Raw genomic sequence first — 27748 nt, forward strand, 5'->3', positions numbered from 1 at the left:
AGAATCTTGTATACCACATACGTAAGACCAATCCTGGAGTATGTGGCCCCAGCATGGAGCCCGTACCTTGTCAAGCACAAAACGAAGCTGGAAAAAGTTCAGAGGTATGCCACTAGACTAGTTCCAGAACTAAGGGGCATGAGTTACGAGGAAAATCTGCGGGAAATGCACCTTACAACACTGGAAGACAGAAGAGTGAGGGGAGACATGATCACTACTTATAAAATCCTCAGGGGAATTGACAGGGTAGACAAGGATAAACTATTCAACACTGGTGGTACGCAAACAAGGGGACACAGGTAGAAACTGAGTACCCAAATGAGCCACAGGGACGTTAGAAAGAACTTTTTCCGTGTCAGAGTAATTAACAGGTGGAATGCATTAGGCAGCGATGTAGTGGAGGCTGACTCCATACACAGTTTTAAATATAGATATGATAGAGCCCAGTAGGCTCAGGAATCTGTACACCAGTTGATTGACAGTTGAGAGGCGGGACCAAAGAGCCAAAGCTCAACCCCCCGCAAGCACAAATAGGTGAGTACACACACACAGCCCCAACCCCCAGCAGGTTGAGCTCTGGCTCTTTGGTCCCGCCTCTCAACCGTCAGTCAACTAGTGTACAGATTCCTGAGCCTACTGGGCTCTATCATATCTACATTTGAAACTGTGTATGGAGTCAGCCTCCACCACATCACTGCCTAATGCATTCCACCTGTTAACTGCTCTGACACGGAAAAAGTTGTGCGCGCGTGCGTGTGTAGAATAGCTTGGCAGCTCCACTATTTGTAAGATTGTTATTGACCGTCCTCACCCCAGTATATTGCTATATTTTAATTCCATTGTATTACGTGTGTTTATTATTATGCTGTCAAACAGGGTTCAGTTTCGTACCAAATAGTATAAACAATAAGGGGTTTAGCGTCCTTTGTTAAGAGAAAAGCCTACTGCGGCGGGCTGGCTGGCCAGGAGTTGCCAGCCGTGTTCATATATTTAATTTGATTTTCAGGTTTTAATTTATGTTATTTTCTTCACCATCTTCTGCTGCCCTAACTGGTTCTTCAGTTTGAATATATAATGCACTGAACAGACTCGATTTTCATTACATATTTATTCTATATTTTCCAGCACGTGATATTGTATTCCATTTCCAGGCATTATAACCAACTGCCACTGATGTGGTTTCAGTGTTATTCCTAATTACTGTATACAAGCAGTATTTTCTTTATCCATCTGCTAATGTTGCGTTACATTTTAGGACTTGACTGGTTGGTCTACATGTAGCCAAATTATATCCTGTGACCTAAAGGCATTTATGGAGTAGCTCCAACACACACAATATCTCAATGAACGAAGCTGTGTTAACATTTCTCATTAAAGTGTGTCATATAGACTAATTACATTGTGCAGGTTTTGCAAGCTATGTTTCAAGTTTTTTCTTATATTTGTATACACGAGATCTCCCTCTCATCTCTATCCCAGGAAGCAAAAATTTAATTCTTTTAGATTGTTCAAGTAGATTTTGTTTGACAGATTCTATTCGGAGAGTAAACAAGGTGAATATTTTTCCAATTCTGAGATTTCAGCTGCCTTGAAAGGGCATGTGAGAACAGAACAATATTCCGAGAGAGCAAAGGTGCTTTATTTCTAGAGGTGGGTGTAGGTCCAGACGACTTCTGACTCCTGTTTGAGGGTTGAGGGCCTTTCCATAGCTCATGGTTCAGCCCGCCCTCCTAAGATATCCTAACGTCAGGAAACCGTCGTACTAAAGTGCCCTTATCCTAACCTACCAGAGGACCCAAAACAGAAAAAGGGACAATATGTCAATTTCGCGAGCCGCTACCATTTTCTAGTTAGTACCTTTGGTACTAGAAATTTGTTGGCCTTCAGTAGAGTAAACGTCAAAATGCGACGTTCTATCAGAAGGACGGGTTGCATAGTTACCCTTAACCACTATAGTTTTCTCTGGAACGGTTATCTTGAGATGATTTCGGGGCTTAGCGTCCCCGCGGCCCGGTCCTCGACCAGGCCTCCTTTTTTGTTACATACTCCCAGGAAGCAGCTCGTAGCAGCTGTCTAACTCCCAGGTACCTCTTTACTGCTAGGTAAACAGGGGCATCAGGGTGAAAGAAACTCTGCCCACTAGTTTCCGCCTCCAACGGGGATCGAACCCGGAACCTCAGGACTACGAAATCCGAGAGCGGTCTATTCAGCTGTCAGGCCCCTCTGGGTGAACAGATTTAAGGGTTGGAGCCCAGACAATCCTCTCTGGCCTGGATTCGAACCCAGACCAAACTGGCACCAGGGATTACTATCAAGAGTACCATCATTTGCTTAGCATCCATTGTCTTGAAGGGCTCATTATCCACCCTATCATCTTCCTGGCTGCTGCTGCCTGTGTTAAGGTATCCAGATGTTAGGTTTTTTTTGCAGGGATATTCCTGCGCGGGCCCTAAGCCTCTGGCTGGTCCACTAAGTGTTGCTTGTTTCTGTTTTTCTTGGGCGGAGTATCAGTATTTATGACTCGTTGTCTGACACTGCTTAAATAATGGACTTGGTCACTGTTATGTAAATAGATCTCTCTTGTATCCTGTGTGTGAGTTAAGGAATTAATTTTATTACCTCTCAAAACAACTGGAATTGGTTACCAATGAACATTGTTTTTTTCCGCTGGCCCATTGGAAGATATTATTGAACTCCGATTGTAATTTTTCTGTCTTTGCAGGGAGCACCCAGCACATAGGTTCGAAGCCTCATCACGGCTCCTATACTGATTTTCTCGTTGATACATCACGTTAATGTGATTTTCTCGAGTAAATAGTAATATAATGAGTTTCGTCCGTCAGGTATAGAGTGCGTGTGACCACAATGTTGGTGAAGGGATTTTAAAGTATGTTTGTGTTTTGTTTACTAACACGAGTCATTCCCACACTTAAAATATACATAACATAAAAACAGAATCAGCTAACCAAGAATATTTAAGTTTCAAAACGTATGTAACTAATAGATGAAATTGTTTCCAACTAAATTAAAACTAAAAACAATTGACAAAATGTAAGATTAATAGGAACTTCAACCACAAAGTTTTTATTGTATTGTTCCTAAGAAAAAACTAATTATAATTTTAATATTACAAACAAAAGATCAAGTTTTTACCAAGTTGGATAAAGTTCAAGGTAAAGCTTGTTGACCAGTAGCCTAAGTTCATGGTCCAAACGTGAATAATTCTTTAATTGACAAAAAAGTTCCTGCTTAAAATTAAACATTCAAAGGGTGTGACGGGTGGTATTTCACGGTCCAAAGGTGTGACGGGTGGTATTTCACGGTCCAAGGGTGTGACGGGTGGTATTCTAAGGTCCAAGGGTGTGACGGGTGGTATTCTAAGGTCCAAGGGTGTGACGGGTGGTATTCTAAGGTCCAATGGTGTGACGGGTGGTATTCCACGGTCCAAGGGTGTGACGGGTGGTATTCCATGGGTGTGACGGGTGGTATTCCACGGTCCAAGGGTGTGACGGGTGGTATTCCCGGTCCAAGGGTGTGACGGGTGGTATTCAACGGTCCAAGGGTGTGACGGGTGGTATTCCACGGTCCAAGGGTGTGACGGGTGGTATTCCACGGTCCAAGGGTGTGACGGGTGGTATTCCATGGGTGTGACGGGTGGTATTCCACGGTGCAAGGGTGTGACGGGTGGTATTCCACGGTCCAAGGGTGTGACGGGTGGTATTCCCGGTCCAAGGGTGTGACGGGTGGTATTCCATGGGTGTGACGGGTGGTATTCCACGGTCCAAGGGTGTGACGGGTGGTATTCCATGGGTGTGACGGGTGGTATTCCACGGTCCAAGGGTGTGACGGGTGGTATTCCCGGTCCAAGGGTGTGACGGGTGGTATTCCATGGGTGTGACGGGTGGTATTCCACTGTCCAAGGGTGTGACGGGTGGTATTCCACGGTCCAAGGGTGTGACGGGTGGTATTCCACGGTCCAAGGGTGTGACGGGTGGTATTCCACGGTCCAAGGGTGTGACGGGTGGTATTCCAAAGAGAATGTTGCCACTTGATTTAGTTCAAGTGGCAAGAAAGATAGATTTTACATTAAGAATGTTGTAAATACTATTGTATTTAAAGTATCATCATTTGCAGATGACATTAGGATTTTCATGCGAGTAGACAATATTGAGGAGACGGCAAACCTCTAATCGAATGTAAATTGGGTGTTTCAATGGGTCACAGATAATATGATGTTTAAAATGGGTTCCATCTCCTGCGCTACAGAAAAAATAGAAATTTAAAAACGGAAATAATATATATAACTAACTGGCTGACCCCTCACAGTGTTCAAGAAAGAACTCGACAAACACCTTCAAAAAATACCTGATCAACCAGGCTGTGATTCATACGTCAGGCTGCGAGCAGCCGCGTTCAACAGCCTGGTTGACCAGACGACCAACCTGGAAGCCTGGTCTGAGACCGGGCCGCAGGGCTGTTGATCCCCGGAAGCAACACAAGGTAAAACAATATTACTACTAATATTATATTAAAATAATATTTGCATGCCTGCAAATATTATGCCTGCCAAGTTAAGGGGCCTGACAGCTGAGCGAACAGCGCGTCGGATTCGTAGTCCTGAGGTTCCGGATTCGATCTCCGGTGGAGTCGGAAACAAATAGGCAGAGTTTCTTTCGCCCTAATGCACCTGTTCACCTGGCAGTAAATAGGTACCTGGGAGTTAGACAGCCGCTACGGGCTGTTGCTTCCTGGAGGTGTGTAACAAAATGGAGGCCAGGTCGAGGACCGGGCCGCGGGGACGCTAAGCCCCGAAATCTTCTCGAGATAACCTCAAGATGACACCCGGACGTCACTAAATATTCTCAAAACAAACTTTTCAAAACTATAATTGTTTTCATTATGTTTTCATCATCATTTTCATTATGTTTTCATCATCATTTTCATCATGTTTTCATTTTTCATTATCATTCATTATGCGTCGTTATTCACTGATCTCGGGAAAATTAACAGGAACGTCCTGTTGTTGACACGTTGTTGGCCGGACTCGTATAAAATACAAGTCTTCCACAGGGTCAAAGGCTTGTAGCTCCAGTGACGGACCTTCAGCGGCATATCGGCGGAAGGGGGGGGGGGGGAGGGGAGGGGGGGGGGAGGGGGGGTGAGGGAGGGGGAGGGGGGGGAGAGGAGGGGGAACTATTCTTATTTTTTTTCGTCATTTGGAATGCGCGCGACTGAGCTCCTCTCACTAGTGACCACCCACACATTAGACAATTATATTTTTTGTAAGAGACAGGTGGACAGAAATCAAGACGGACAAAAACTGAGACAGAGACAGTAGATAGATGGAATGCTGGATGGATAGATGAATTGATAGGTAGGTAGATAGATGGATTGGTGAATAGATAGATGGAATATATAAATCTACCCCCCACAGTAGAGGCCGGCGCGCGGAAAAAATGGAATTGCGAGGAGAATTTTCTTTAATGAATGTTATTTGTGTTTTGATCGGAGGAAATTGTTCTTTATTTTGTGGTTATCTTCTTGAGGTTATCTTGAGTTGATTTCGGGGCTTTAGTGTCCCCGCGGCCCGGTCCTTGACCAGGCCTCCACCCCCAGGAAGCAGCCCGTGACAGCTGACTAACACCCAGGTACCTATTTTACTGCTAGGTAACAGGGGCATTCAAGGTGAAAGAAACTTTGCCCATTTGTTTCTGCCTCGTGCGGGAATTGAACCCGCGCCACAGAATTACGAATTGTGGTAATGGAATCACAGGTTCATGTAGACTCCAGGTTCAACCATGACGCCGAGCGGACGTCTGGACGCCTCCTCCTCCTCCTCCTGGGAGCCGACGGATCACGTTCTGTTTTGCTATTTGGATTTGATACTACCATTTGGCATCCCTCTTCAACGGTCCGGTTGTACGACGCCTGACGCACATATCGCCTTGGGTCACTGGATTATTGATAGATTTTTTTAATTGTTCTGGCTGGTTCTCCCCGGCGGGGTGTCCGGTGTCCGGTGCCGGCTTGGCGACGGCTTGGCGGGGGGGGGGGGTCTTGGAGGGCTCCTGGTGTGCCCTCAGGCGTGGTGGGCGGCCGGCTTCTACTCAGCTGGAGGGCACTGGATGACTTTTGTGTTTTTAGTTGGGGCCGAGTTTTTGGTTTTGCTACCTGGTGTTCTCTGTGTGGGCGGGGCCGGTGCTGGTCCCCCTGAGGGACTCCTGGGGCTCCCAAATCATCTGCCTGTCTGAGTTTCTTTGCCGCGAGGCATATTAGTTTCCAGTGATTGGTGTCACTCGTTTCGCGATTAGGCTTGGCGTTTCACCCTTCCGGGCTTCGCGATTAACCCTTTACGGGTACACCGGAGCGCATCCGATCCCACGATCGTCGCCGCCCCTAAATCTACAACAACAACAACAACAGGTTCATGAATAAATCCACATGAGCCGTGATGAGGGTTCGAACTTACGTCCAGGATGTTCTTAATCGACTGATACCTTAATCGAATTTCATCTCCCAAATGATACCTTGTATCTGGCCTCCTACACCTATCGTCATTACATTACATTTACTTGGGATAAACGTTAAACTCTAACAACCATTTGTTCGACCGTTCTTTCAGATTGTCCAGGTCTTCTTGAAGCCTCAAGCAGTCCTCCTCTGTCTTAATCCTTCTCATAATTTTGCCATCGTCAGCAAACATTGAGAGAAACGAGTCTATGCCCTCTGAGACATCATTTACGTATATCAGAAACAGGATAGGTCCGAGTACAGAGCCCTGTGGGACTCCACTGGCGACTTCACGCCAATCTGAGGTCTCACCCCTCACTATAACTCTCTGCTTCCTATTGCTTAGGTACGCCCTTATCCACTGGAGCACCCTACCAGTTACTCCTGCCTGTTTCTCCAGCTTAGTACTCCATAAGAGGCTGGTACATGTGTCAAAGGCTTTCCGACAGTCCAAGAAAGTGCAGTCCGCCCATCCTTCTCTTTCATGCTTAATCTTTGTCACCTGATCGTGTGTGTTCAGTGTGTATGTACTGAATCAGTCAGTCGGTATAATGAACACACACACCCTTGTGTGTCTTCACCTAGTTGTATTCACCTAGTTGTGCTTGCGGGGGGTTGAGCTCTGCTCTTTCGACCCGCCTCACATCTGTCAATCAACTGTTACTAATTACTGATTAATTTTTTTCACACACACACACACACACACACAAAGGAAAACAGAGGGGGCATATACAGAAAGTAACAAGGAATTCTGCGAGGCACTGAATGCCAGTTTCCATGGAGTGTTCACAACCGAGCCTGAGCAGCTCTCATTGTTTAGAAGAGATTACCCTAGATGAAAGACTATCAGATATAGAGGTGACAGCAGAGGAGGTAATGAAACAGTTGACAACACTGGATGCAACTAAAGCAGTTGGACCAGACAAAGTATCACCGTGGATACTAAAAGAGGCAGCGCAGGCCCTCAGCGTGCCTCTGGCAAGGATCTTTAATGAATCACTTATGTTGGGAGAATTGCCCAATTACTGGAAGAGGGCAAATGTTGTACCGATTGTCAAGAAAGGTGATAGGGAGGAGGCACTTAACTTTAGACCTGTATCACTGACAAGCATCCCCTGTAAAATACTGGAAAGAATAATTAGGCTGCGACTGGTTGCACACCTGGAGAACATTAGGTTTGTGAACAAACATCAACATGGGTTCTGGACAGGGAAATCTTGCCTAACAAACCTTTTGGAATTCTATGATAAAATAACGAGGATAAGACAGGAGAAAGAAGGTTGGGCAGACTGCATATTTCTAGACTGCCAGAAAGCCTTTGATACAGTACCGCACATGAGACTGCTATTCAAACTCGAGAGGCAGGCGGGGGTGAGCAGAAAGGTCCTAGCATGGGTAAGGAACAACCTAACAGGAAGGAGCCAGAGAGTAATGGTAAGGGGCGAGAAGTCGGACTGGCGAACAGTAACGAGTGGAGTACCTCAAGGATCGGTGCTGGAACTAATTCTATTTCTAATATATGTTAACGACATGTTTACAGGAGTAGAGTCCTACATGTCGATGTTCGCGGATGACGCAAAGTTGATGAGAAGAGTTGTGACAGATGAGGATTGTAGGATCCTCCAAGAGGACTTGAACAAGTTGCGAGATGGTCAGAGAAATGGCTACTGGAGTTCAACACGAGTAAATGTAAAGTTATGGAAATGGGACTAGGTGATAGGAGACCATAGGGACAGTACACACTGAAGGGGAACTGCCTACCTGTGACGACGCGAGAAAGAGACCTGGGCGTGGACGTATCACCTAATCTATCTCCTGAGGCACATATAAATAGGATAACGACAGCAGCGTACTCTACACTGGCAAAAGGGGGGAACATCATTCAGAAACCTAAGTAAGGAAGCATTTAGGGCGCTTTACACTGCCTAGGTGAGGCTAATCTTAAGAGTATGCCGCCTCATCATGGAGTCCCCATCTGAAGAAACACATAAGGAAACTGGAAAAGGTTCACAGGTTTGCGACGAGACTCGTCCCAGAGTTACGGGGGATGGGGTATGAAGACCGCCTGAAGGAACTGAGCCTTACGACACTAGAAAAGAGAAGGGAGAGGGGAGGATATGATAGGAACGTATAAAAAACTCAGGGGGATTGACAGAGTGGACATAGACGAAATGTTCACACGGAAAAGTAACAGAACGAGGGGACATGGGTGAAAGCTGGAAACTCAGATGAGTCACAGAGATGTTAGGAAGTTTTCTTTTAGCGTGAGAGTAGTGGGAAAATGGAATGCACTTAAGGAACAGGTTGTGGAAGCAAATACTATTTATAATTTTAAAACTAGGTATGATAGGGAAATAGGACCGTAGTTATTGCTGTAAACAACCGATGCTCGAAAGGCGGGATCCAAGAGTCAATGCTCGATCCTGCAGACACAAATAGGTGAGTACACACACCCAGGAAGCAGCCGGTAACAGCTCTCTAACTCCCAGGTACCTATTTACTGCTAGGTGACAGGGGCATCAGGGTGAAAGAAACTCTCCCCATTTTGTTTCTCGCCGGCGACGGGAATCGAACCCGGGCCACATGATTACGTATACAGCGTGCTGTCCACACAGCCACCGGCACCGGTGTGTGTGTGTGTGTGTGTGTGTACTCACCTAGTTGTGCTTGCGGGGGTTGAGCTCTGGCTCTTTGTGTGTGTGCGGGCGCGCGTGTGCGTGCCTTGTGGTAAGATTGAGTGTGAAAAAGGTAGGAGGAACACGCAATAAGGCCGTCACAGGGAAGGAGGCGCCGTCACAGGGAAGGAGGCGCCGTCACAGGGAAGGAGGCGCCGTCACAGGGAAGGAGGCGCCGTCACAGGGAAGGAGGCGCCGTCACAGGGAAGGAGGCGCCGTCACAGGGAAGGAGGCGCCCCCACCAGCAGTAGACAACAGTGTTAGTGTCGCGTGTATCAACAATTACCCACTCTACCTGGTCAACCAAATGCTTGATAAACATTCTTACATATACTCCACGAGCGAATAATAAATCCGCAAAACAATTTAAAAGTTTTACGGAACATGTAACAACCAATACAGTTCCTTCAATCGCACAGTAGAACTCCTTCACGGGTATAACCTTATTTTTTTCTAAGGTTACTGCAAAGGCACTGTTGCAGACTCTCAACTGCATAACCTGGGAAATGGACCTAAATTAGTCAGCTGAAGCAACAGAGCTTTACAGACTGCTGGAACAGCTGGAGATGAATGGTTAGGGGGGGGAAGTACAAGATGTTGATCTGAATAATGTAAACATTACCATGCTGTGTGTGTGTTTACAAAACTAACAACACACAGGAGAGTGAGCAGCCCATAACGGAGCACCTGGCCGCCGGCCACACCACCACAACATTACTCTAAAGGAAACATTAAAGAATTAACTTCGAACTGAGCAGAGTAAAGCGAGACTCAGGAACTGGTTTGCAATACATTGCATAATTTTACCTTAAATATACTAATTATCAGCTATTGCTTCTCTGATGTCTGTCACACAAATGACTTTCCTTGCGTCGCACACTGTCATGAGGACAAGTCCAGAGCTTAATACTCACAAATCCACCATTAAGACCGTGGCTCTCTTAAAGAACGCTAGCATATACTACAGGTAACTATTTCTTCCCTGAGCAAACACACACTCTCACATATATTATATATATATATATATATATATATATATATATATATATATATATATATATATATATATATATATATATATATATATATATAACCGCCCCATAACCCCGGAGAGATATATATCTCCCTCCGCCTTGCTGCCCCAATCCACACCAAATAAGTATTTGCGGCGAGATGGTGGCCGACAGGTACGGTCACCATGGCCAACTCTGCCAAAGCACAGGGGGATGGCACTCGAGGCACAGTAAAGTTAACGACATCATCAAGAGGAGCCTCACCACAGCTGGATGCCCAGCTGAAAGAGAGCCCCGTTACCTAACGCCCCGTAACTCCGATGCTCTTATTGGTCGGCCGGATGGTATCACAATGAACCCCTGGAAGAATGGCAAGCAGTTGGTATGGGACTACACGTGCGTATCAACCCTGGCTAACACCTACATTGACCTCAGTGTTGCACAACCAGGTGGCGCTGCCACTCACAAGGAATCAGTCAAATCCCGTACGTACAGAGAACTGGATCACCACTACAATTTTGTCCTCTTAGGTTTGATAAAAATGAAGAACGTGAGCGAAACAAGGTACAGGATGCAGTCACAGGAAACGAGGTGTAAAGTGTCTGGAAATAATGTCTGATGACCTGACGTGTAATGAGCATAATAAATTAAACATATCGTCACCCGGGAAAGTGATAGGACGGGTTACGAGAATCTTCAAATCCAGGGATCCCATGACAATGGTCGGAGTATTCAGATCACTGGTGCTGTCCCGCCTTGAGTACTGCTCGATACTCACTTTCCCCTTCAGAGTAGGGAAGAGATTGCTGAAATAGAGGGAGTACAGAGAACATATACGGCACGCATTGACACGATAAAACATCTATATTATTGGGACCACCTCAAGGCTCTCAAGATATACTCTCTGGAAAAGAGACGAGAAAGATGTCAAATAATATACACGTGGAAAAAACTGGAGGGCCAGGTCCCAAATTTGCACAGTAGAATAACAACATACTGCAGAGAAAGATATGGAAGGAAATGCACAATTGAACTAGTGAGGAGCAGAGGTGCCATAAGCACAGAAAACACCTCATGAACATCAGAGGTCAACAGCTTAAATATCCTCCCAATAATAATAAGAAATATTACCGGAACAAGAGTGGACGCTCAAGAACCAACGAGATAAGTTCCTGCAGGAAGGAGGTGACGGACCAACCGGGTTGTATTGAACATGTTGGCCTGCGGGCCGCTCCAAGCAACAGCCGCCTAGCTCAAGTTATCACAACACCAACCTAGCCTCAGGCAGGGCTTGGAGGGGGTTACAGAAGCTCTCCCACAAGCCACTCCAGATAAGGCAGCTACAAGCATCAGGTAAACTTCAGCAGGAACCTTCCTTTTATAATTAATTCCTGTACCAGTGACGACTATCACTGGCTGGTCTCAGGACGGCCAGACCTTCAATAAACGCCTACACTGTGGCTGATTTATGGACCCGATTTCCAGATAATAAAAACACTATTTTACCTTTGTTCCTGGGTAGTAAGTGTTATTTTCTGAATGTCTACGCATCCAAAGTATAGAACATGGATATTATTTCCCCCTCTCAAACTTTGACCTTTGTCTAGGACAGCTTGGAGAAGAGGTTTTGAAGTTACCTGAAAGCTGCCGTCATGTGAAGCAATGTGTTGCACTTCTACATAAGGAGCCTGAAGCCTTCAAGTACCAGCAAGGCCTCGACTCCTAAGATGGCCGAGTCAAAGGTCAAAGCATAGTTTGAGGAGGAAATAATAGACCTTCTGTAATGTCCTTCATTATATTCTTATTTTCTTCTGGACTAGGCAACAACACCAGGGAGCACCAAGTAACACCAGGCAGCACCAGGGAGTACCAGGCAGCACCAGGCAGCACCAGGTAGCACCAGGCAGCACCAGGCAGCACCAGGGAGTACCAGGCAGCACCAGGGAGTACCAGGCAGCACCAGGGAGTACCAGGCAGCACCAGGCAGCACCAGGCAGCACCAGGGAGTACCAGGCAGCACCAGGGAGTACCAGGCAGCACCAGGCAGTACCAGGCAGTACCAGGCAGCACCAGGGAGCACCAGGTAGCACCAGGCAGCACCAGGCAGCACCAGGGAGTACCAGGCAGCACCAGGGAGTACCAGGCAGCACCAGGCAGTACCAGGCAGTACCAGGCAGCACCAGGGAGCACCAAGTAACACCAGGCAGCACCAGGCAGCACCAGGGAGTACCAGGCAACACCAGGAAGCACCAGGCAGCACCAGGGAGTACCAGGCAGCACCAGGGAGCACCAGGGAGTACCAGGCAGCACCAGGCAGCACCAGGCAGTACCAGGGAGCACCAGGGAGCACCAGGCAGCACCAGGCAGTACCAGGCAGCACCAGGGAGCACCAGGCAGCACCAGGTAGCACCAGGCAGCACCAGGCAGCACCAGGCAGCACCAGGGAGTACAAGGCAGCACCAGGCAGTACCAGGCAGCACCAGGCAGTACCAGGCAGCACCAGGGAGCACCAGGCAGCACCAGGTAGCACCAGGCAGCACCAGGGAGCACCAGGCAGTACCAGGCAGCACCAGGGAGCACCAGGCAGCACCAGGTAGCACCAGGCAGCACCAGGCAGCACCAGGGAGTACAAGGCAGCACCAGGCAGCACCAGGCAGTACCAGGCAGCACCAGGGAGTACCAGGCAGCACCAGGCAGTACCAGGCAGCACCAGGTAGCACCAGGCAGCACCAGGCAGCACCAGGCAGCACCAGGGAGTACAAGGCAGCACCAGGCAGTACCAGGCAGCACCAGGCAGTACCAGGCAGCACCAGGCAGTACCAGGCAGCACCAGGGAGTACCAGGCAGCACCAGGCAGTACCAGGCAGCACCAGGTAGCACCAGGCAGTACCAGGCAGCACCTGGGAGTACCAGGCAGCACCAGGGAGTACCAGGCAGCACCAGGTAGCACCAGGCAGCACCAGGCAGCACCAGGGAGTACCAGGCAGCACCAGGGAGTACCAGGCAGCACCAGGCAGTACCAGGCAGCACCAGGGAGCACCAGGCAGCACCAGGCAGCACCAGGGAGCACCAGGGAGCACCAGGCAGCACCAGGCAGTACGAGGCAGCACCAGGCAGTACCAGGCAGTACCAGGCAGCACCAGGGAGCACCAAGTAACACCAGGCAGCACCAGGCAGCACCAGGGAGTACCAGGCAGCACCAGGGAGTACCAGGCAGCACCAGGTAGCACCAGGCAGCACCAGGCAGCACCAGGGAGTACCAGGCAGCACCAGGCAGCACCAGGCAGCACCAGGTAGCACCAGGCAGCACCAGGGAGTACCAGGCAGCACCAGGGAGTACCAGGCAGCACCAGGGAGCACCAGGCAGCACCAGGCAGCACCAGGCAGCACCAGGGAGTACCAGGCAGCACCAGGGAGCACCAGGCAGCACCAGGCAGCACCAGACAGTACCAGGCAGCACCAGGCAGCACCTGGCAGTACCAGGCAGCACCAGGGAGCACCAGGGAGTACCAGGCAGCACCAGGCAGCACCAGGCAGTACCAGGGAGCACCAGGCAGTACCAGGGAGCACCAGGCAGCACCAGGCAGCACCAGGCAGTACCAGGCAGCACCAGGCAGTACCAGGGAGCACCAGGCAGTACCAGGCAGCACCAGGCAGCACCAGGCAGTACCAGGCAGCACCAGGGAGTACCAGGCAGCACCAGGCAGCACCAGGCAGCACCAGGGAGTACCAGGCAGCACCAGGGAGTACCAGGCAGCACCAGGCAGTACCAGGCAGCACCAGGGAGCACCAGGCAGCACCAGGGAGCACCAGGCAGCACCAGGGAGCACCAGGCAGCACCAGGCAGCACCAGGGAGTACCAGGGAGTACCAGGCAGCACCAGGCAGCACCAGGCAGTACCAGGCAGCACCAGGGAGCACCAGGCAGTACCAGGCAGCACCAGGCAGTACCAGGGAGCACCAGGGAGCACCAGGCAGCACCAGGGAGCACCAGGCAGCACCAGGCAGTACCAGGGAGTACCAGGCAGCACCAGGCAGCACCAGGCAGCATTAGGCAGCACCAGGAAGCACCAGGCAGCACCAGGGAGCACCAGGCAGCACCAGGGAGTACAAGGCAGCACCAGGGAGTACCAGGCAGCACCAGGCACTACCAGGGAGTACCAGGCAGCACCAGGCAGTACCAGGGAGCACCAGGCAGCACCAGGCAGCATTAGGCCGCACCAGGAAGCACCAGGGAGCACCAGGCAGCACCAGGGAGCACCAGGCAGTACCAGGGAGCACCAGGCAGCACCAGGGAGCACCAGGGAGCACCAGGCAGTACCAGGAAGCACCAGGCAGCACCAGGCAGTACCAGGGAGCACCAGGCAGTACCAGGGAGCACCAGGCAGCACCAGGCAGCACCAGGCAACATTAGGCAGCACCAGGAAGCACCAGGGAGCACCAGGCAGTACCAGGAAGCACCGGGCAGCAAAAGGCAGCACCAGGGAGCACCAGGCAGCACCAGGTAGCACCAGGCAGCACCAGTCAGCACCAGGGAGTACCAGGCAGCACCAGGCAGCACCAGGGAGTACCAGGCAGCACCAGGGAGCACCAGGCAGCACCAGGCAGCACCAGGGAGTACCAGGCAGCACCAGGGAGCACCAGGCAGCACCAGGCAGCACCAGGCAGTATCAGGCAGCACCAGGCAGCACCTGGCAGTACCAGGCAGCACCAGGGAGCACCAGGTAGCACCAGGGAGTACCAGGCAGCACCAGGCAGCACCAGGCAGTACCAGGGAGCACCAGGCAGTACCAGGGAGCACCAGGCAGCACCAGGCAGCACCAGGCAGCACCAGGCAGTACCAGGCAGCACCAGGCAGTACCAGGGAGTACCAGGGAGCACCAGGCAGCACCAGGCAGTACCAGGCAGCACCAGGCAGCACCAGGCAGTACCAGGCAGCACCAGGCAGTACCAGGCAGCACCAGGGAGTACCAGGCAGCACCAGGCAGCACCAGGCAGCACCAGGCAGCACCAGGGAGTACCAGGCAGCACCAGGGAGTACCAGGCAGCACCAGGCAGCACCAGGGAGCACCAGGCAGCACCAGGGAGCACCAGGCAGCACCAGGGAGCACCAGGCAGCACCAGGCAGCACCAGGGAGTACCAGGGAGTACCAGGCAGCACCAGGCAGCACCAGGCAGTACCAGGCAGCACCAGGCAGCACCAGGGAGCACCAGGCAGTACCAGGCAGCACCAGGGAGCACCAGGGAGCACCAGGCAGCACCAGGCAGCACCAGGCAGCACCAGGCAGTACCAGGGAGTACCAGGCAGCACCAGGCAGCACCAGGCAGCACCAGGCAGCACCAGGCAGCACCAGGGAGCACCAGGCAGCACCAGGGAGCACCAGGCAGCACCAGGGAGTACAAGGCAGCACCAGGGAGTACCAGGCAGCACCAGGCACTACCAGGGAGTACCAGGCAGCACCAGGCAGTACCAGGGAGCACCAGGCAGCACCAGGCAGCATTAGGCCGCACCAGGAAGCACCAGGGAGCACCAGGCAGCACCAGGGAGCACCAGGCAGTACCAGGGAGCACCAGGCAGCACCAGGGAGCACCAGGGAGCACCAGGCAGTACCAGGAAGCACCAAGCAGCACCAGGCAGTACCAGGGAGCACCAGGCAGTACCAGGGAGCACCAGGCAGCACCAGGCAGCATTAGGCAGCACCAGGAAGCACCAGGGAGCACCAGGCAGTACCAGGAAGCACCGGGCAGCAAAAGGCAGCACCAGGGAGCACCAGGCAGCACCATGGAGCACCAGGCAGCACCAGGCAGCACCAGGTAGCACCAGGCAGCACCAGGCAGTACCAGGGAGCACCAGGAAGCACCAGGGAGCACCAGGCAGCACCAGGCAGCACCAGGTAGCAGCAGGCAGCACCAGGCAGCACCAGGGAGCACCAGGAAGCACCAGGCAGCACCAGGCAGCACCAGGCAGCACCAGGAAGCACCAGGCAGCACCAGGGAGCACCAGGGAGCACCAGGCAGCACCAGGGAGCACCAGGCAGCACCAGGCAGCACCGGGTAGCACCAGGCAGCACCAGGCAGCACCAGGGAGTACCAGGCAGCACCAGACAGCACCAGGCAGCACCAGGTAGCACCAGGCAGCACCAGGGAGCACCAGGAAGCACCAGGCAGCACCAGGCAGCACCAGGTAGCACCAGGGACTACCAGGCAGCACCAGGCAGCACCAGGAAGCACCAGGCAGCACCAGGAAGCACCAGGCAGCACCAGGTAGCACCAGACAGCACCAGGCACCACCAGGGACTACCAGGCAGCACCAGGCAGCACCAGGAAGCACCAGGCAGCACCAGGCAGCACCAGGGAGTACCAGGCAGCACCAGGCAGCACCAGGGAGCACCAGAGAGTGCCAGGCAGCACCAGGGAGCACCAGGCAGCACCAGGCAGCACCAGGTAGCACCAGGGAGCACCAGGGAGCACCAGGGAGTACCAGGCAGCACCAGGTAGTACCAGGGAGCACCAGGTAGCACCAGGCAGCACCAGGCAGCACCAGGTAGCACCAGACAGCACCAGGGAGTACCAGGCAGCACCAGGCAGCACCAGGCAGCACCAGGCAGCACCAGGGAGTACCAGGCAGCACCAGGGAGCACCAGGCAGCACCAGGGAGCACCAGGCAGCACCAGGGAGCACCAGGCAGCACCAGGGAGCACCAGGGAGCACCAGGGAGCACCAGGCAGCACCAGGGAGTACCAGGCAGCACCAGGCAGCACCAGGGAGCACCAGGCAGCACCAGGGAGTACCAGGCAGCACCAGGCAGCACCAGGGAGCACCAGGGAGTACCAGGCAGCACCAGGCAGCACCAGGGAGCACCAGGGAGCACCAGGCAGCACCAGGGAGTACCAGGCAGCACCAGGGAGTACCAGGCAGCACCAGGCAGCACCAGGGAGCACCAGGCAGCACCAGGGAGCACCAGGGAGTACCAGGCAGCACCAGGCAGCATCAGGGAGTACCAGGCAGCACCAGGGAGTACCAGGCAGCACCAGGCAGCACCAGGCAGAACCAGGGAGTACCAGGCAGCACCAGGCAGCACCAGGGAGAACCAGGCAGCACCAGGGAGCACCAGGCAGCACCAGGCAGCACCAGGCAGCACCAGGGAGCACCAGGCAGCACCAGGGAGCACCAGGGAGCACCAGGGAGCACCAGGCAGCACCAGGGAGCACCAGGCAGCACCAGGTAGCACCAGGCAGCACCAGGGAGTACCAGGGAGTAACAGGCAACACCAGGGAGCACCAGGCAGCACCAGGGAGTAACAGGCAGCTCCAGGGAGCACCAGGGAGTACCAGGCAGCACCAGGGAATAACAGGCAGCACCAGGGAGTAACAGGCAGCACCAGGGAGTACCAGGCAGCACCAGGGAGTAACAGGCAGCACCAGGGAGCACCAGGGAGTACCAGGCAGCACCAGGGAATAACAGGCAGCACCAGGGAGTAACAGGCAGCACCAGGGAGTACCAGGCAGCACCAGGGAGTAACAGGCAGCACCAGGGAGCACCAGGGAGTACCAGGCAGCACCAGGGAATAACAGGCAGCACCAGGGAGCACCAGGGAGTACCAGGCAGCACCAGGCAGCACCAGGGAGTAACAGGCAACACCAGGGAGCACCAGGGAGTACCAGGCAGCACCAGGGAGTAACAGGCAGCACCAGGGAGCACCAGGGAGTACCAGGCAGCACCAGGGAGTAACAGGTAGCACCAGGGAGCACCAGGGAGTACCAGGCAGCACCAGGCAGCACCAGGGAGTAACAGGCAGCACCAGGGAGCACCAGGGAGTACCAGGCAGCACCAGGCAGCACCAGGGAGTAACAGGCAGCACCAGGGAGTAACAGGCAGCACCAGGGAGCACCAGGGAGTACCAGGCAGCACCAGGGAGCACCAGGCAGCACCAGGGAGCACCAGGCAGCACCAGGGAGCACCAGGGAGCACCAGGCAGCACCAGGGAGCACCAGGCCGCACCAGGCAGCACCAGGGAGCACCAGGCAGCACCAGGGAGTAACAGGCAGCACCAGGGAGCACCAGGGAGTACCAGGCAGCACCAGGGAGTAACAGGCAGCACCAGGGAGCACCAGGGAGTAACAGGCAGCACCAGGGAGCACCAGGGAGTACCAAGCAGCACCAGGGAGTAACAGGCAGCACCAGGGAGTAACAGGCAGCACCTGGGAGCACCAGGGAGTACCAGGCAGTACCAGGCAGCACCAGGGAGTAACAGGCAGCGCCAGGGAGCACCAGGAAGTACCAGGCAGCACCAGGCAGAACATGAACGTAATATTGTTGAGGTCACCTCAGGAACATAGTAAAGACGCACTATACTGAATACTACATGTCACTAGTTAAACAATGCACTAGTAGTTACTACAAGACAATAGTTAAATGGTATACAATAGTATATAAATACTAAACACTATTAGCGACTGAGAGGTTATGCGACTGAGTGGCCTCGTAGCCTGGTGGATAGCGCGCAGGACTCGTAATTCTGTGGCGCGGGTTCGATTCCCGCAAGAGGCAGAAACAAATGGGCAAAGTTTCTTTCACCCTGAATGCCCCTGTTACCTAGCAGTAAATAGGTACCTGGGAGTTAGTCAGCTGTCACGGGCTGCTTCCTGGGGGTGGAGGCCTGGTCGAGGACCGGGCCGCGGGGACACTAAAGCCCCGAAATCATCTCAAGATAACCCCCCCCCCCCCTAGGTGTAGACTCCACCTAGCGAAGCACCCACAGAGCACCACCACTGGTAGAGCCGCAAGGTAAACTCTACCCCACGTCCAGGGGGGTTTACAACGTATATCAAGTCCAATAAAGAAGATCTGATAAGCCCGTTACGGAGGCAGTGACGGTGTGGTGTGAAGCCAGTGACAAACTACAGCTCGCCAGATGCAGTGATTAAGACACTGATAGGCAGCGAACACCACTGTAAGGCGACTGATGGCCCACAGAGTATATATATGCGCTTCCAGCCCCCCGCGGGCTGATATACTGTGATCCCGACACCTGTGTTGAGTATAACAGGTGACACAGGTGACACACGAGGTGCAAGGTCACAGGAGATGCAATAACGCAGTGTGTGTGTGGCTGGTGTTACAACCACAACACACACACACAATCATCAACCACCATCAACAACCACAAGCACCCGTGCACGTTGGGGGCCAAACACACAACTAATTACTTGTCTGAAAATGAGGTCCTCAAGGTAAATAAGATACACTTATAAGATACAGCACACACACTTATGAGGAGCCAAGTGTCCCATTACTGCACTGTGGCTGGCCAGGCACACGCACACATCCGCTGATAACTAAATATAGTGACACCATAAAATGACAGTAAAAGTCCCAATTTGGACTTTACTGCCAGTGGAGGAAATCAGGGTATTGGGGAGCGCCCTGGCTGCCCTTCTCATGTTTACGGCTCCACCACCGAGGAAACTGTATCCACTTGTGTCTTAGTGGTTTGATCAGATCTAGTGAATAATTGAACATTTATCAACGGTGCTGCAGCGACAAGGATAACTGACCAGCGATAACTCATGGTTGCAGCGACAAGGATAACTGACCAGTGATAACTCATGGTTGCAGCGACAAGGATAACTGACCAGTGATAACTCATGGTTGCAGCGACAAGGATAACTGACCAGTGATAACTCATGGTTGCAGCGACAAGGATAACTGACCAGTGATAACTCATGGTTGCAGCGACAAGGATAACTGACCAGTGATAACTCATGGTTGCAGCGACAAGGATAACTGACCAGTGATAACTCATGGTTGCAGCAACAAGGATAACTGACCAGTGATAACTCATGGTTGCAGCGACAAGGATAACTGACCAGTGATAACTCATGGTTGCAGCGACAGGGATAACTGACCAGGGATAACTCATGGTTGCAGCGACAAGGATAACTGACCAGTGATAACTCATGGTTGCAGCGACAAGGATAACTGACCAGTGATAACTCATGGTTGCAGCAACAAGGATAACTGACCAGGGATAACTCATGGTTGCAGCGACAACTGACCAACGATAGAGGTCAACACGGATGGTTGAGGCAGACGGTGGCAGGAGCCGTGTTATCCATAAAGAACACAACAGACCTTGAGCATTATATCTGGCAGCTTAAGTCTGACACAGGACAGTATTTAGTAGTTTCATAAAACAAATATATACACGAAAAATGGTAGAATGGAAACAAGATTAAGCAGTTATCATAACAAAATGATCACAAAACTGCCAAATAAACTGCAAGTCAAACTGGAAGACTGTTAAAGCGCTTTGAACCCAGGTTAACTGGGCCATCGTCAGTAGCAGATGAACAAGAGAAAGCCATTGGAGGGTTTATGAACCACACAAGCATGGGAACAGTAGTGGGGATGACGTATGGGAGAGATCGAGGTGGTAAGCTATCGAAGACACCGGCAGAAATACCAGACAGAAAGAAGGCGGGATACAGGCCGCAAGGAGATAGATGCACAGGAATGCAACACAGGGATGGAAAATTAAAACTTGCCCGAAACGCTATGCGTACTAGTGGCTTTAGGTGTTGTATGTACTACCTCTATCTTTAAATCAAACAGAATGTTTGTACTGTAACTCTGCAACTATGTATGTACTTTTCCTAAATAAATAATTGTTATTATTATATTATTATTATTATAAAAAGGTTTCTTTCTCTATAGAAGTCCCAGCTAAATGCAGACAGAAAATGAACCACATTCCTTTCATGGAGTACTAGTATATTTTTTCAAAGCATGAAGGTGAAGTGCAATAAAATAGTTTTTTTATCCCTTGATTCAAATTACTAATAAGAGCAGCCGAAGATTCAGGAGCAGAAAAAAAAATATAATTATCTAAACATCGATGCCACATTGTACAGACCAGACAAAAACAATATATCTAACCACCTAAATGCAATGCCCTGGTATACTGGGCGTAAGGAAGCCTACGCTTACATGAACATCATGCAATACTGGTGATCAACAGAGGATCGAGACAAAACAAAGCTCTAACATTTAGTCTACTGGGAAAATGATTAAGTTCGATTCGATCAAATTTCATTAGACAAAGCCATTGCTATAGACTATGGCGTTTTAAGGCATTCCAATGGCTGTTATGGTTAGCCAGCCTAACATGACGGAATATTGCACTCTATTGTTGCTCAGTTCTTACTGAATAATGATGCTGATACAGGAATTGAGGCGTTTGTCAGTCTGTCCAATGTATTTATAATTACAGTCTTTGCAAGGGATCGAATACATGCATCCTGTTGAAGCAGTAGGTGATTTCTGTATTAAAATGGATTTTACTCTATTATTGTTTTTGAAAACTAGGTTGACATTAAAGATCTTTCAAGCCCAGGAGAATTTAACAAGGCCTTCAGAACAGGGTAACACAAGCGAGTTCTATAAGCAAGGTCTGCTTTAGTTATGTGACTGAAAAAAGTTTACTTTGCCTAGTGTAACTAGGAGTCCAAGATTGCCTTAGTGTATTGCAATTTCGACCCATTTTCATAAATTTCTGTCATTTCTTCATCAACAAATTCAGGGCTACAAACTTGCAATGCTCTCAGAAACATGGAAGAAAACACGGCATATATTACTTTAACATCGTGGTAGCAATCAAAATATACATAGCACCCATTAGTAGCTTTTCTGTAAATATTAAGCATAAATGATATATTGCTCCTGTGAATCTTAATGTCCAAAAGCTGTAAAGCCCAATTCTCCTCCTCGCATTAAAATTACTTCTGTTGAAGACATTGAAATTTCATTCAATGATAATTCAATTTTTCCTTCAATGATTTCATTCAATCATTATTTATAAGCAGATATATATAAATTCTTCGAATGGGCTGCAGAAAATAACATGATGTTTAACAGTGATTAATTCCAGGTACTTTGGAACAGTAAAAATGAGGACATTAAACAAAATACATGGTACAAAACACAATCAAATCTGCCCATAGTAAGAAAACATGTAAAGGATCTGGGAATAATGATATCTGACGACCTAAAGTTTAGGGAGCATAACCAAGCAAATATTGCGTCAGCCAGAAAAATTATAGGATGGATTACGAGAACCTTCATATCCAGGGATCCCACAACACTGCTAATACTATTCAAATCACTTCTGCTGTCCCGTCTTGAGAACTGCTCAATGCTCACTTTCCAGGGTACAGAGAACATATGCGGCATACATAGACACGATAAAGCACCTATTGGGATCGTCTCAAAGCTCTCATAATGTAATCTTTAGAAAGGAGACGAAAAAGGTATCAAATAATATATATACATGGAAAATACTGGAGGGCTAGGTCCCAAATTTGTACAGTAAAATAACAACATATTGGAGCGAATGGTACGGAAGGAAATGTATAATAGAACCAGTGAAGAACAGGGGTGCCATAGGCACAATCCGAGAACACTGTATAAACATCAGAGGTCCACGGGTGTTCAACACCCTCTCAGTGAGCATAAGAAATATTGCCGGAACAACCGTGGACATCTTCAGGAGAAAACTAAATAGTTTTCTTCAGGGAGTGCCGAACCAAGCGGGCTGTGGTAGGTATTCGTCTAGCAGTAAATAGGTACCTGGGAGTTAGACAGCTGCTATGGGCGGCTTCCTGGAGGTGTGCAACAAAAAGGAGGCCTGGTCGAGGACCCGGCCGCGGGGACGCTAAGCCCCAAAATCATCTCAAGATAACCATAAGATATATAACTGTCAACAGCACGCCATCGGGGGGTTAGAAATAGCCTAAGCTACTCTATCCCTTTGAGATGTGTTTTTTCTTGTCTCAATAATCATACTTGAACTTGAATAGCACGTCATCTCCACCTGTCAGTGCTCGACACACTCCGTCTCACAGCTTCAGTGAAGCTGTGAGACCTGGAAAGATGGAAAGATTTTGGCTAGAGCTGTATAATGATAAGGTGAAGGGAACTTCTCATCTCCGGACTCCACTGCTGTGTTCTTCCCCAACTCTGTGACTTCCCTTCACGAAAAGGATGAATCATCTTAGCAGGAAGATGAACTCTTGTGAGAAATTGGCTGATGTACCCTACAATCTTTCGTTTTTTTAGAGGCATCCCGGTCATTTCCCAAGCACCTACTCACGTGTTTTTCCCTTATATCACTGCTTCAGCAACTGTGCATTCGTCACTTTTTTTAAGTGCTTTAACTATTGGGTCTAGGCGATCCAGCAGCTGCCCTGGACACCGTTTCCAGGCAAGGTTGGCTACCATGTGCTGACCGTATCATCTATATTTCACATATTTAACATTAAGACGGGCCAATTTAAAATGTAAACTGTAGGGTCTACAGTCTACAGGTTCCAGCAACCCTTCAGTCTGACAGTGTGTTCTATCTGATATCTTGGGGGCAAAACAAGGCTCTGACCTCCTTCCTGCCAATTCCTTGCTGAAGGAAACTGATTATTTCAGAATAACTGAACCGCATAAGACGCTTTCTATTTTATTTATATATATATATATATATATATATATATATATATATATATATATATATATATATATATATATATATATATATATATATATATATATATATATTCATTTTGGGCAAAAAGTGGTACTTCTCACTTTAAGCAAGAATTAACCCAAGAATACATGTACAAGAATGTAACAACTCTTGTATATATATCTCAAATCTCTCATCTCAAACCCAAAAATATTATTTAAGTAATAAGCTAAAGCTTGCATTACTTTATGAAAAATCTTATATGAAAAAATCATTACAAATAACAAAATCCGATTTAAATATAACAAACGTATTTTATATTTAAAATGAAAAATAAAACCTGGTCAAAATGAATGACAAACTTTTCTAAATCAGTGATATTGCCTTGTAAGGCAACCAGCGCCACGTCACAGCCACAAGCCCTTCAATCAGCCCCTTCAAGGCCCTTCAATCAGCCCCTTCAAGGCCCTTCAATCAGCCCCTTCAAGCCCTTCAATCAGCCCCTTCAAGCCCTTCAATCAGCCCCTTCAAGCCCTTCAATCAGCCCCTTCAAGCCCTTAAATCAGCCCCTTCAAGCCCTTAAATCAGCCCCTTCAAGCCCTTAAATCAGCCCCTTCAAGCCCTTCAATCAGATCCTTCAAGCCCTTCAATCAGCCCCTTCAAGCCCTTCAATCAGCCCCTTCAAGGCCCTTCAAGCCCTTCAATCAGCCCCTTCAAGCCCTTCAATCAGCCCCTTCAAGCCCTTCAATCAGACCCTTCAAGCCCTTCAATCAGACCCTTCAAGCCCTTCAATCAGCCCATTCAAGCCCTTCAATCAGCCCCTTGAAGCCCTTCAATCAGCCCCTTCAAGCCCTTCAGCCCTTTCAAGCCCTTCAATTAGCCCATTCAAGCCCTTCAATCAGCCCCTTCAAGCCCTTCAATCTGCCCCTTCAAGCCCTTCAATCTGCCCCTTCAAGCCCTTCAATCTGCCCCTTCAAGCCCTTCAATCTGCCCCTTCAAGCCCTTCAATCATAACCCAAAATTAAAATATACATTTAAATCCAAAATTAAATCCAATATTAAATTCAATTAAATGAAAATATACAAGCTAAATCCCACATAAATATCACAAATTAAACACATTTCTACCACAATGTTACTTGACCCCTCAGGTAACCTTGCCAATCAGATCTATGTTATATGTTGCACTGTGTGCTCAGATAATGGCCCAGCTGGGCTCAAGAGTGCGTATCAGCGGCTTTGGGAGAATGTACCAATTATCAAAACCTGTAATATAAACCACTGTGTACCTTTTTGTGTAAATCAATAATTGTAAATACTATTAACCGATTTCTCTACTGTGTCTCTGGACAAGATGGTGTAGAGGTGTCCAGTAACTTGGTCCGTTTAATGGGGCAGAATTGTATGTTTCATCTGTATTATTCTTTATTATGAAAGAGAATAACATTGAGTATGTGGGAAATTCTTACGACAGATGACAACTGACTACTTGTTCTACCCGAATCTTACCTGGTGTCCTGGGAGTTCCTCTACTCCCCGAAACTTGTGATAACTTGGTCCAACAGGCTGTTGCTTGCCAGCTGTCCATAGGCCCACATATCCACTACAGTCTGGTTGGTCTGGCACTTCTTGCAAGAACCTATCTAAATGCTTTTTAAAGACATTCACTGTTGTTCTGGCAATATTTTTAATGCTTGCTGGGAGGGTGTTGGGCAACCGTGGACCTCTGATGTTTCAAGAGGACGGGTTGGTTCCTCACTGCAGTTTGCAAGTAGCTAGACACTATGACCATGCACTCTTCACCAGGCCCAGACCCGTGGAATTTTATATTCATCGAGAAGTGCAAAACACCGCCATCACAGGCCCTAAACATCTTTTGGAGACGGAGCCTAGATACTGGCGTCATCCCTGACATTGTTAAAACAGCACAGATCGCGCCACTTCACAAAGGAGGTTGTAAAACAGATGCAAAAATATTATAGACCAATAGCTCTAACCTCACTCATCATAAAAATCTTTGAAAGAATGCTAAGAAGTAAGATTACAAATCACATGGAATGACAACATCTATATAACCCTGGACATCACGGGTTCAGAACAGGGCGCTCCTGCCTCCCTCAGTTGAAAGATAATTATAACATGGTCTTGGGTGCCATGGAAGACAAGCAAAATGTATATAATAAATAATAATCAATTTTTATTCAGGAAAAGTATATACATAGTTGATTTACAAACATAATGTTGGATTTATAGATAGAGCTAGTACATACAATATCTAAAGTCACTAATACGCATAGCGTTTCGGGCAATGTAGATGTAATATACACAGACTTTGCAAACGCTTTCGACAAATGTGACCACGGTGTTATTGAGCACAAAATGCGTACAAAAGGAATTACCGGCAAAGTAGGGAGATGGATCTTCAACTTCCTAACGAACAGAACGCAGAGTGAAATAGTCAACACCGTAAAATCCGGATCATCTACAGTGAAAAGCTCAGACTCCCAAGGTACCGTGCTTACTCCAGTACTTTTTCTCATCCTAATATCAGACATAGACAAGGATATAAACTACAGCACTGTATTATCATTTGCAGATGATACAAGAATTTTCATGCGAGTAGAGAATAAAGAGGACACGGCAAACCTCCAATCGGATGTAAATCAAGTCTTTCAATGGGCCATAGATAATAATATGATTTTGAATGAAAATAAATTCCAGCTCCTGCGCTATGGAAAAAATGAAAATTTAAAAACGGGAACCATATATAAAACGGAATCAAATCACACTATAGAACGAAAAAAGTAATGTATAGGATCTAAGAGTAATCATGTGAGACGACCTTACCTTTACAGAACACCATAAAGTAGCTGTCACGACTGCAAGGAAAATGACAGGTTGGATAACAATGACTTTCCAACAAGGGATGCCATACCAAGGATGATACTTTTGAAGACACTAGTGCTGCATCTCTAGGGTGGAATATTGTTCCACTATCAGCCCCCATTCAGAGCCGGAGAAATTGCTGACTTAGAGAGCGTGCAAAGATCCTTTACAGCTAGAATCCACTCTATAAGTCATCTTAATCATTAGGACCGATTAAAAGTTCTAAATCTGTATGCTCTAGAGCGCAGGCGAGAGAGATACATAATAATCTAAACGTGGAAATTTTCATTGGGACTGGTTCAAAATCTGATCACAAAAATAACATGACACCAGAAGGCATGGTAGAATGTGCAAAATACCTTATTGTTATTGACAAAATTGAATTACAATTTTGCCTAATCTGAGGATTTCAATTAAGTATTATTAAAGTGAGGATAATGCATTAGCATTCACTGTCACACAGGACAGAGGGTCAAAATACACCTGTTGAAAAGCAGAGGAGCACTAGGTACTCTGAAAGAGAACTCTATCAACATCAGAGGCCCGAGACTGTTCAACACACACTCGCTACACGTATAGAACATAACTGGCCGACCCCTCACAGTGTACAAGAGAGACCTCGACAAACATCTCCAAAGGATACCTGATTAACCAGGCTGTGATGTATACGTCAGGCTGCGAGCAGCCGCGTCCATCAGTCTGGTTGACCAGACGACCAACCGGGAGGCCTGGTCGGAGACCGGGCCTCGGGGCTGTTGATCCCCGGAAGTTACACAAGGTAGACCCCCCCCACCCTTCCTCCACCACCTTCGTAATACCCCCTCTCCCTCCTCTACACACCCCCCCCCCCTCTCCCTCCCACTACCTTCGCTACTCTCTAACTTACAACAAGTGCAAGTGTCACCATTCCATTATAATATTAAGTGACACACACACTATAATAGTTCCCCCGTTTCGAATTTGGTCTTCAATGTGAGCGGGAAGTTCAGAATATAATTCACTTGTTTTACAGGATTATGTCCTTATTTTAAATAGCAGGAAATTTCTGTTAATTTTGAGAGCATTGAGACGGTCTCAGTAGTTTAGGTGGTTTATCGTGTCTATGCGTGGTGTATATGTTCTCTGTATTCCCTCTAATTCACCAATCTTTCC

The sequence above is a fragment of the Procambarus clarkii genome, chromosome 22, assembly GCF_040958095.1.
Source record: "Procambarus clarkii isolate CNS0578487 chromosome 22, FALCON_Pclarkii_2.0, whole genome shotgun sequence".
Taxonomy (NCBI): Eukaryota; Metazoa; Arthropoda; class Malacostraca; order Decapoda; family Cambaridae; genus Procambarus; species Procambarus clarkii.